Here is a 12,281-nt window from a genome sequence, read left to right on the forward strand (position 1 = left end):
GCTTTGTTTATTGGGTATGGTGTCACGAAATTGCACCACTATTTGTCTGGCAGAAAATTCTACTGTGGCGGATCAGAAGCCTTTTCAGTCGTTGTTTCATCCGACGGAACTGGTTCCTCTACGAACTGCCCAAAAATTGCAAAGATGGGCTTTGTTGTTGTCTCAATACCAGTACAAGATTGTGTATCGTCCAACAGCTTAACATGGTAACGTGGACGCACTTTCACATCTTCCGATTGGTCCTGATAAAGACTTTGATGCTTCTGCTGCCTCTTGTTGTCACATCAGTGCTCAGGATTCTGAATTGCTTCCATCTTTTCCGCTGAACTATAGGAAAATTGCACAGGCTACGGAAGCTGATTCAGATTTGAACATTTTGCTAACATACATTCGCACATCTTGGTCTCGTTCCTTGCATAGCATACAGAACCCTGTAGTGCGCCGATACTTTGCACGTCGGCATAGCCTCGCTGTACAGAAAGGTGTGATTCTTGTTCAGAATGACAATGGACAGTCATGTGTGTTGATCCCTAAAGCCTTGCAAAAAGAAGTGTTGCAATTACTTCACCAAGGACACTGGGGGATTGTTCGTACAAAACAGTTAGCGCCTCGACACTGTACTTGGCAGGGTATGGACACCCAAATAGACGTCACAGTGTCACACATGTGCGGAAAATCAATCCGCTCCGCCACAAAAATTCTTTGCTTAGCCTAAGTCACAATCACCATGGCAACGTGTGCTGACAGTCTTTGTGGGACCTTTTTGGAACTCTCGTTGGTTGATTGTAGTTGACTCGTATAGCAAGTTTCCTTTTGCTATGCAAATAAATTCGGCGTCACGTAGCACAATTCAGGTGTTGTCCTCTTTTTTTTTGCTTAGAAGGTCTGCCTGAAATTACAGCAATGGCATACAACATCTAACTAGTGCACCATTCCATCCACAGTCAAACGGCGAAGCGGAACATTTTGTCAGAACTTTTAAGCAGCAGCTGGCCAAACATCGCTGCACACACACCAGGGATCAAGCATTGCAACTATTTGTCGCCTCCTATCGTTCGCACCCACGATATGGACCATTGCCAGCGGAACTGCTTCACAGCCGCCGCCATCTGACACTGCTCCACCCTCGTCAGCATCCAGCACCGGAGGAAGCCCATTAGTATTGCTCCGCGCCTCTTGATATTGTTTTTTACAGGCTTTTCAGCGGCAGCAGACGGTGGGCGCGAGGCGAGATCGTCCGTCGACTTGGCGCTTGCATGTATCTCATTGCAGGTCCCGACGGAATGCAGCGCCGACGTCATTATCAACGTCGCCACCGTCATATACACGGTAATCCTGTGTCTCTTCCCCCGGATTCACGGATCCGGAGGACAGCGCGGCCACAGCAGCCGCCAGAGGGTATCATCATGACAACGCGGGACGACCCCATGGAGACGAGCCTTCACCTCCTCCACCTCCTCTCGTCCTATCGATGGTGCTGGACTTGCCCACACCGCAGCAGCCGACGCCTTCTACATCTGGTTATTGGCATCAGGAGGTGGGCGCGTACCTTCTGGTCGTTTTCCGGGGTACATTTCTGCCAGAACAAAGGCCGGGTGGCGGGGTACGACCGGAAATTTGACGTCCCCTGCAGCCACAGCTTCCAGTCCAGTGAAGCGTCCACCCTCCTGTCTCCCCCGCCGCCGTCGCGCTCCCTACATGATGACCGTCATTCGCTTTGGCGGGAGGAATGTTCCGGCATAACGACAAGCGCCGGCACGACTATGAAGAACGCAAGAGCAGAGAGCGCTGTGAGACGACGTCAGCCAATAGTAGGCTGACTAGGACGACACCACGACTGGAGCGGCATCTATACGAAGAGAACATAAGCGCCGTTCAGCCTATCCGCGGCCGCACTGGAATACGAGCCGTCATACAAACGCTGTAGCAGTGACTTATGAACTGAATTGTTTTGCTTACATTGACATTGTACTAGGGTGAGTCAAATGAAAACCTTAAATTTGTAATAACAAATCGAAATTTCGCGCTGTTATCCTGTAAGTTGGTTGTGTGTGCTACAAACAGCGTACAGAATGGCCTGTAGGTGGCAGCATAGTGCAGATGCACACATACCGTCGCAGTATCAGTATCAAGATGGCCGCCCCACTTGCGACTTGCACCAGGGAAGAACAGCGTTCTGTTATTCGGTTTTTGCGCAGTGAAGGTGTGAAACCTATTGAAATTCATCGACTAATGAAGGTTCAGTACGGTGATGCATGTTTGCCACAGCAGCCATTATACGAATGGAGTAGGAAGTTCGCAGATGGTGTAACTTCAGTGGAAGATGCTCCTAGTCCACGTCAGGCACAACGCGTTGTGACTCCACAGAACATTGCAGCAGTTGAAGCCATAGTGAAGGAAAACCGCCGAGTGACACTGAATGACATTGCAGCATGTTTACAGATTAGTCATGGGTCAGCACACCACATTGTGCATGATGTGCTACAGTTTTACAAAGTGTCTGCAAAATGGGTGCCACGGCAGCTGACTCCTGAAATGAGAGAACGACGTGTTGATGCTTGTGAAAAACTTCTTCGGCGCTTTGAACGAGAAGATGATGGCTTCCTTGCAAGAATAGTTACTGGGGACGAAACCTGGGTTCACTTCCACCAACCGGAAACAAAGAGAGCGAACAAGGAATGGCGCCATTCCTCATCACCAAAACCAAAGAAGTTTCGAACAGAACCATTAGCAGGGAAGGTTCTGCTGACTTTCTTTTGGAACGAAAAAGGCGTCATTTTGGAGCATTACATGCCTATTGGGACCACTGTCACCAGTGCATCATACACAGATCTCCTAAAAAAATCATCTGTGGCCTGCAATCAAATCAAAGCGACGTGGATTGCTGTCAGCAGGTGTCCTTTTGCAACATGACAATGCAAGGCCCCACACTGCCCGTACAACAGTTGCAACAATCACAGACCTGCATTTTGAGTGTCTTCCTCATCCACCACACTCACCAGACCTTGCCCCAAGTGATTTCCATATGTTTGGACCAATCAAAGACGCAATGGGAGGAGAGAAGTTCCGTTCTGATGAAGAGGTATCCACGCGGTGCATGAGTCGTTGCACGGACTACCAAAATAACTTTTTTCTAAAGGAATTTATGCACTTTGTAAGCGCTGGAGAACTTGCATTGAGCGTGGCGGAGATTATGTTGAAAAGTGATACAGCTTTGTACCACTTCTACACAATAAATAACATATAAAAAATATTTAAGGTTTTCATTTGACTCACCCTGGTATATACCGAAGGCTGAGTTGTTTTGCTTGCATTGGCATTGTATATACCGAAGGACATCGATTAATTGCATGTCGCCATTTGCTTGCGACACACGGAATACGGAAATTTGAGTATTGTCAATTTAACTTACTGTAATAAACTCCCTTAATATGATTTGCTTGAATTGTTGTCTAGCAATCGGAGAAAACAGTTTCCTAAGCACCCTGTATTAGACGAGTGGGCAGGATACTACAGTAGCAGAATGACACTGTGCGTTTTCCGATTGACCAGCGTCGGTAGTTTCTAGTCAGATGGCTGACTAGATTAGTGGGAGAAGATTGCTGTGGTAGTTCAATCATTTGTACTGTACGGTTGTTTTGGTCTGCAGAATGCTGCGATGGATGGAAACGAACATTCGGTTCATTAAGAACGAACTGAGACTGTTGAGGCTTATTCTGATGAAAGTTGCTGTTGCCGAAATTACGCTTAAATTGTTGGTTATTCCTTTTATGTTTGTAGTTTTTGGTGAAAATTACTATACTATTGATATTTTCGATGTGACTGCGACCATTGGCTTTTGTGGAAGAAATTTTTTCCTTGCGGTTGCGTAAAATTATTAGATTAGGTTGTACTGGCAAAGCTGGGCGGTGCCACATTGACCTTCGGTTGAGCTTGTAGACCGTATTCTCGTTGAATATTCCCGTCTGCTGCGGCTGCGGCAAGAATTGCGGTTGGAAACTGTGAGTGTTGGCGTGGCGATTCTGATATTGTTCCTGCTGCTGCACTGTTATCAAAATGTTGTCTCTTATTAAAATGTCCACGAAAATCGTTATCGGAACCAAAACTTTTATTTCTCTTGTTATGAATGGGCGGAATTTATCTTTGTAACCGAATGAGTTGTTACCTTGATTGCTGTTATTAAAATTCTTATTGACAAAAGAGTAGCCGGATTACTGAATTTCTAATAATTGCAATAAGTCCCTGAAAGCTGAAATACTTTCCTTTTGCTGCCCAGTAACAAGGGGAACTCGTAATGAGCGCTGAAGTTTTGAGATGCATGATTGAATGAGCGCAGATTGAATATACGGTTTAGTCAGGTACTGGTTTTGTTGGGCCATATACTCAGAAAACTGGGTGACAGTGGGAAAACTGAAGTGTTCAAAATTGGATTAACTGATTAGCTGGTCTTTAATGCCTCGGTGAATCGTTTCCGACCAATGGACAGAAGAAATGCGTTTTGGAACTCTTTGACGGAGTGACATTGCCTTACTATGGGTCTCATACTCATCGAAGGTTCTCCCTCCAAAAAGCTACAGATAAATTACGAGCTTATATATCACTGGCCTATTTGGTGGCAGTGAAAATAAAAACCGCTGCACCCAGTCAAGGGGGTGCAGGCGTGTGCGGTTATTTCTAAATACCTTGAATTTCTTTACAGACGAAATTTTTATGGTCGAATCCTTCGTGTAGTAGATTTTGAGAAGGTTCGGCGACCTAAAAAGCTGACTGTGTGATGACTGGTTTGCATCAATGTCACGTGCACTTTGTAGTCTGCTCATATTAATGTGAGGTTGAAAAGTAGGTAACTGTTGCTATTGATGAGATTGAAACTGTTCACATGGAGAAAAATTTCTGATATTGGCTACTTCCTGATGTAAACTACACTACTGGCCATTAAAAGTGTTACACCAAGAAGAAATGCAGATGATAAACCGTTGTTCATTGGACAAATATATTATACAGAACTGACATGTAATTACATTTTCACGCCCGTACAGGACCTGCAACATGCGGTCGTGCATCATCCTGCTGAAATGTAGGGTTTCGCGGGGATCGAATGAAGGGTAGAGCCACGGGTCGTAACACATCTGAAATGTAACGTCCACTGTTCAAAGAGCCGTCAATGCGAACAAGAGGTGACCGAGACGTTTAACCAATGGCACCCCATACCATCACGCCGGGTGATACGCCAGTATGGCGATGACGAACACATGCTTCCAATGTGCGTTCACCGCGATGTCACCAAACACGGATGCAACCATCATGATGCTGTAAACAGAACCTAGATTCATCCGAAAAAATGACGTTTTGCCATTCGTGCACCCAGGTTCGTCGTTGAGTACACCATCGCAGCCTCTTGTCTGTGATGCAGCGTCAAGGGTAACCGCAGCCATGGTCTCCAAGCTCATAGTCCATGCTGCTGCAAACATCGTCAAACTGTTCGTGCCGATGGTTATTGTCTTGCAAACGTCCCCATCTGTTGACTCAGGGATCGAGACGTGGCTGCACGATCCGTTACAGCCATGCGGATAAGATGCCTGTCATCTCGACTGCTAGTGATACGAGGCCGTTGGGATCCAGCACGGCGTTCCGTGTTACCCTCTTGAACCCACCGATTCCATATTCCGCTAACAGTCATTGGATCTCGACCAACGCGAGCAGCAATGTCGCGATACGATAAATCGCTATCGCGATTGGCTACAATCCGACCTTTATCAAAGTCGGAAACGTGATGGTATTCATTTCTTCTCCTTACACGAGGCATCACAACAACGTTTCACCAGGCAACGCCGGTCAACTGCTGTTTGTGTATGAGTAATCGGTTGGAAACTTTCCTCATGTCAGCACGTTGTAGGTGTCGCCACCGGCGCCAACCTTGTGTGTATGCTCTGAAAAGCTAATCATTTGCATATCACAGGATCTTCTTCCTGTCGGTTAAATTTCGCGTCTGTAGCACGTCATCTTCGGGGTGTAGCAATTTTAATGGCCAGTAGTGTATTAGGTAACTTTCCTATGTAGCGAGCTGTCATGTGCACCAAGCTGGTTTAATGTTTGCTGCATGGACTGATATTCCTGAGACTCAGTAAACGGAATGGGAGCTGTGTCGTCTGATTTATTTTCACTTCGGTTTTCAAGCGCTTCTATTCTTGCTGATAGTTCATCACATTTTTCCGTGAGCGTAAGAACGTGTGTGGAATTGTTTGAATCTAAAGCGTCACTTGCTTCTGTAGTTTCGTTTAGCTATGTTTATCTTTTTCAAATCTGCTTTGATTGTGTCAGGGTCCTGCACCAGCTCTAATTGTTGAAGACGGGAGCTTAACGACTAAATGTCATCTGTGCACTTTTCTTCAACTTTCTGGATTCGTGTCTCAACAGTGGTTTTGAAATCAGTTACATCAGTCTGTATTTGGTTCTGTGACTGCTTTACTTTGTTAATCTCGCCTGTAACGGATTTTGTCGGCCGTTGTGGCCGAGCGGTTCTAGGCGCTTCAGTCCGGAAACGCGCTTTGTGATGTCCTTAGGTTAGTTAGGTTTAAGTAGTTCTAAGTCTAGGGGACTGATGACGTCAGATGTTAAGTCCCATAGTGCTTAGAGCCATTTGAATTTTGTAACGGAATTTATACTAGCGTCAACGTGGGTTATAAGACTACTGAACGACTGCTGTTCTACTTCCTGTCTTTGTACTGCTAATGACTGTAAAAACTGATTGTTTTCCTCTTTGTGTTTACGGAGAAAGTCGCTTTTCTGAGGTCTCAGTGTGAATTTAAAGACGTGCGTCTAACCGAGTGTCTTGTTGATCTATTGTGTCGTTTGTGCGCCGGCTCACGGCGGTAGATGCACTGAAACCTTTTACGCATGTGCGGAGCGAGGTTTGTCGACCAATCACAGCGCTCGCTGGCACGTATGCGGTCCCAGGCATCATTCAATGTTAAACTTGCTTTGTCAGTGCACTACCTATTTCATAAGTCGAATTTTGACCTTCAAGTTGTTTTCATTCATCTCTAAACCCTAAACCAAAGACTATTGATACTTCGGGTGGGGGTGGGGAGTCATTGGGAACATAGAACTTGCATTAAGAAGCTTTCAGTTCCCATGGGTTTCGCTCTGAAATTCAAAGTTACTGTGCTCTTGACTGACTAGGGGTCCGCCATGGATTTTCGACTGAAGAAGGGGTCCACCAGCTGAAAAGGTTGGGAAGCCCTGATCTAATGTAAGCAAACCAGCATAAATGAAAATCATCGAATTACATATAACTCTGTTTAAAAATCTTAGGAACATTACAAAAGTAAATATCTTACTATCCTTTTTATCAAATCAGTTTATGCACCGTACATTCTGGGGTTACTCAACAATTGACAAACTATCACCCAACTTATCTATACAAACCTCTTGAGGGCTGTGTCGGGCGCGGAAGTCGCTTTCGACCGACGCGGTGATTTTAGTTGGCTGAATGCTGGGTTTGCTGAGACTGAACCCAGTGTCTCCGTAGATCGGCACGTTAGCCACTCGTATTTCAGTAGCCTCCTTCAGAACACAGTCCGAAAACGACGAGGTCTGTCTTAGCACTTACGTTTCTTAATACTTCACGGAGTCTCCTGCAGCCATGCAGTGCTACGCCACCACAGTTTTGGTTGGTCGCGTAAGTTCGGTGTGTCGTATATGTTCCTTCCATCTTTCTTCGGCTGTCCCTACAGTCTCTCTGATATATACTTAACACATTTATACGGAATATGGTAAATACCTGGTTTATGGAGCCTCAAGTCATTTTTCAATGTACCTAATAGGTCACGCGATTTCGGATGTGGACGGAAAAAGCACTTAACGTTACGTCGAGCCCGGATTCTGCCGATTTTGTTCGATACTTTGCCGACATAATGCAGATACGCCATTGTCTCCTCCTCGTCGTTTTCTGTCTACTGGGCTTGTAATTTCTGCCTGAAAGCACGTCGGATTTGTCTCTAGTCGTATACGTTCTTCTTGGAAACATGCTTCAGATGGTTAAGTTCCCTTGGTAGGCTTTTTTCGTGCGATGTGGCGTGGGCCCTGTGTACCAGCGAACGTATCACAGCCTCACGCAGGGAAGGATGATGGCAACTGGCAGCGTGGAAATGCAAATCAGTGCGGTTGGCTCTCCGTAAACACTGTGTCCTATAATACCGTCCGTTCTACGCTTTGCTAAGACATTCAAAAAGGATAGTACGCCATTCTCTCCCATCTCCACGCTGAATTTGATACTAGGATGCAGGGGCTTCAGATGTTGGAGGAGCTCCTGAGGACTTTAATTCCTATGTGGCCACACCACAAACGTGTCGTTAGCATATGTTCATCAGAGAGCCGCTTGCTGATTCCTATATCGTCTATGACTCTCTCTTTTTCTTCTTTTATGAAAGGTGTAGGTTTGTCACGGTAGGATTCTTGGATGTAGATATTTATACGTCATGACGTCGCGTATATTTCGCACACTCTTAATAGCGCTTAAAACATACGCTAACAATCATCAGTGTTGCTAAGTAGGCAATAATTCTGAGTAAGGGTACTAGGTTGGGTAGCTGTGCCGGTACTGCGAACGGCTAAAAGCAAGTGGAAACTACAGCCGTAATTTTTTCCGCAATTTTTCCCAGGACCTGCCGCTCTACTCTGTGATACTACGAGAAGAATTTTACAGAACACACAAAGACCTAAGTCGAAGTAAGGCCTTTGGAGTAGAACGCATTCCTTGAGAACAACTGATGTCCTTCTGGGAGATAGCCATGACAAAACTATTCCACCTGGCTTGCCAGATGTATGAGACAGGCGAAATATTGTTAGACTTGAAGAAGTCTCTAATAACACCAATTTCAAAGAAAGTGGTTGCTACCATGTGTGCATACTACCGAACTACCTGTTTAATAAGTCATGCTTATAGAACACTAACACAAATTCTTTACGGAAGAATGGAAAAACTGGCAGAAGTCGACCTAGGGGAAAATCAGTTTGGATTCCGGAGAAATGCAGGAAGACGCGAGACAGTACTGACCCTACGACTTATCTGAAAAGATAGGTTAAGGAAAGGCAATCCTACGTTTATAGCATTTGTAGACTTAAGAGAAACCGTTTGACGATGTTGACTGGAATACTCCGAAAATCTAAAGGTAGCAGGGGTAAAATACAGGGAGCGGAAGACTATTTAAAACTTGTACAGAAACCAGACGGCAGTTATGAGTCGAGAGGCACGAAAGGGAAGCAGTAGTTGACAAGGGAGTGAGACAGGGATGTAGACTTTCGCAGATGTTATTCAATTTGTACACTGAGCAAGCCGTAAAGGAAATAAAACAGAAAAATTTGGAGAAGTTCAGGGAGTAGAAATAAAAACTTTGAGGTTTGCTGATGACTTTGTAATCCTTCAGAGACAGGAAATGACTTGGAAGAACAGTTGAATGCAATGAATAGTGTCTTGAAAGAAGGATATAAGACAAACAACATCAAAAGCAAAACGAGGCTATTGGAATGTAGTCGAATTAAATCAGACGATGCTGAATGAAGTAGACTAGGAAAAGAGTAGTAGATGGATTTAGCTGTTTGAGCAGTAAAATAACGGATGATGGCCGAAGTAGTGACGATATAAAATGTAGACCGCCAATGGCAAAAAAAGCTTTTCTGAAGAAGAGAAATTTGTTAACATCGAATGTAGATTTAAGTGTTAGGAAGTCTTTCCTGAAGATATTTGTTTGAAGAAGTGTAGCCTTGTATTCAAGTGAAACATGAGTGATAAACAGTTCAGACAACGAGATAATAAAAGCTCTTGAAATGTGGTACTACAGAAGGATGCTGAAGATAGATGAGTAGATCACAAACTGATGAGGAGGTACTGAACAGAACTGGAAAGAAAAGAAATTGGTAGACTAGAACAAATGATCAGTTGATGGGACACATTCTGAAACGTTAAGGGGAATCGTTGTGGAGGACGGGGGGGGATTGTAGAGGGAGACCAAGCAAAAGATGAATACAGTAAGCAGGTCCAAAAGGATGTAGGTTGCAGTAGTTATTCGGAGATGAAGCAGCTTACACAGGGTAGAATAGCATGGGGGTCTGTATCAAATCATTCTTCTGACTGAAGGCCACAATAACAACAAAAAGGTTGGAGAAAAGTTCCCTAGTTCTTACAGTTACTGTATAACGTGACAGCCCAAGAACAGATCCCGATTGTCACCGGACAGTCATCTTTGCTTGCACGAGGATGACGCGCTCTGTAGGAAGGATGTTTGAAGTTTTATTTAGAAGTGCTAAAGTTATTCAAGGGGCAAACTATTTTGCATCAGTGTACGTGGAGGTCAGTTAACATCTCTGTCTGCCATTACAAGCCAAAAACGTTTTACTGTTTCTCAATAACGGAGTGAAGTTGAAAATTATCTAGAAAGTGGGGTGGGTCACTGGAAATTGCCTCATTCTCAGGAAACATTTTAACGGAATCTGAACAAAGCCAACCACTTCAGTTTTTGAACTCGCAAAAATAATTTCATTTCTCCAGGTACAGAAGTGGCGCGCCGGCCGCGGTGGTCTAGCGGTTCTGGCGCTGCAGTCCGGAACCGCGGGACTGCTACGGTCGCAGGTTCGAATCCTGCCTCGGGCATGGGTGTGTGTGATGTCCTTAGGTTAGTTAGGTTTAAGTAGTTCTAAGTTCTAGGGGACTTATGACCTAAGATGTTGAGTCCCATAGTGCTCAGAGCCATTTGAACCATTTGAACAGAAGTGGCGCGTTTTCTATCCTTTATGAGTCGGTGTTGGAACACAGTCGTCAGAGAGGGTTTGTTAATATTACAGTTAGCAGAGAGTCAGACCACTGTCGCAAGCTGTCCAAAATTTCAAAAATAGATTGAAAAAAAAAAAAAATTTACGGCTATCGCCTTATTGCTGGAACCAACTCTCTCCCCTCCTTCCCCGCCCCGCCTTGCATCCCCTTTCCGTTCAGGAATAAATAAATAATAAAAAAAACAGGAACTTCTTAACCCCGTACACTGTGATGCTGATATACAAGCCGCCGACTAGGAGCCAAATGGGTCGGGTGGCATGCATTTTGTCGCATGACGTTGTAGCTGTCCTCTATAATAATTTAATTACCTTCAACATCATGTTCTCCTCCCTTACAGCCACGTTATTTAATTAAAATATTATGTTACACTCTCATGCCGACTTTTTCAGTGTGTTCCTTATACAGAAGAAGAAAATATGTGCATCCAGCGAAAATAGGCAGTAAAAAAATTGAGAGACCATTTGAGTGTTAGGCCTGCGCCCGTTATGCTTCAAAAGGTTCGCAGATTGCTGCCCTCTTTCCGTAACTACACCCTTACCTTGCAGATCGTCAGAAATAACCGTTATTGAACATTTTGCTTGTTTCTTTGGCCTCTCACAGCACTTTAGAATATTGTGTTGTCTACGATTTACGGACAAATAAGCGAGAAGTGCAATGCATAAGCAATGTACCAGGAACAGTTACAGCATATCTGAAAGCATACCTGAATGTAAGCTAGGACACGCTGGAGTGTGTCTAGTAATGTAAGACCTATGCCAAAAATCCATCATGTTTTAGTAATAATGTTGGTTAATTTCTAAGAAAACGGAGGCAGGTGACAGACCTTGAGCGAAACAAAATGAAAATGCTAAAAAATGCAAGAAGATTTCATGATGCAGAAGTTTATCGATAGTAATTAATGTATAAATAAAAATAAAGTTGGCAGAAATTCTAGATCCCTGGGTGTTCCGACGTTGTTTGTCGTAAAATGTCATGTCACAGCCCTTATTTCATGTCTCCACAAGGACACTGAAACGGAAGCTAAACAGTAGATCTATGAGGTGCAATGAAATGAAAAGGAGACGGATGGAAAAACTAAGTAAACTCTTTATTATTTCAAAAGTAATTGCCATAATTGTTAATACATTTATTCCACTGTGAAACAAGACGGTTAATGCTTTCATCGAAAGATCTCTGCTGTTGCCTACGGAAACATGATTGTACCCAGGCGTGCACTTCTTCGTCCGAAGCAAATCGACGGCCACGAAGTCTTTCTTCAGAGCACCAAAAATACAAAAATCGCATGGAGAGAGATCGAGACCGTGTGGAGGATGTGTAAGGCCTTCCCATCGAAACTTCTGTAGCGAAGTTGAAACAGCCTTGGCAACAAGTGGGCGTACATTTTCCTGCAACAGAAGGACTCCGTCTGTCAACATTCCTGGCCCTTTGGACTTGATGGCACGCTTCAATT

The sequence above is a fragment of the Schistocerca nitens genome, chromosome 2 (genome assembly GCF_023898315.1).
Source record: "Schistocerca nitens isolate TAMUIC-IGC-003100 chromosome 2, iqSchNite1.1, whole genome shotgun sequence".
NCBI classification, from domain to species: Eukaryota; Metazoa; Arthropoda; class Insecta; order Orthoptera; family Acrididae; genus Schistocerca; species Schistocerca nitens.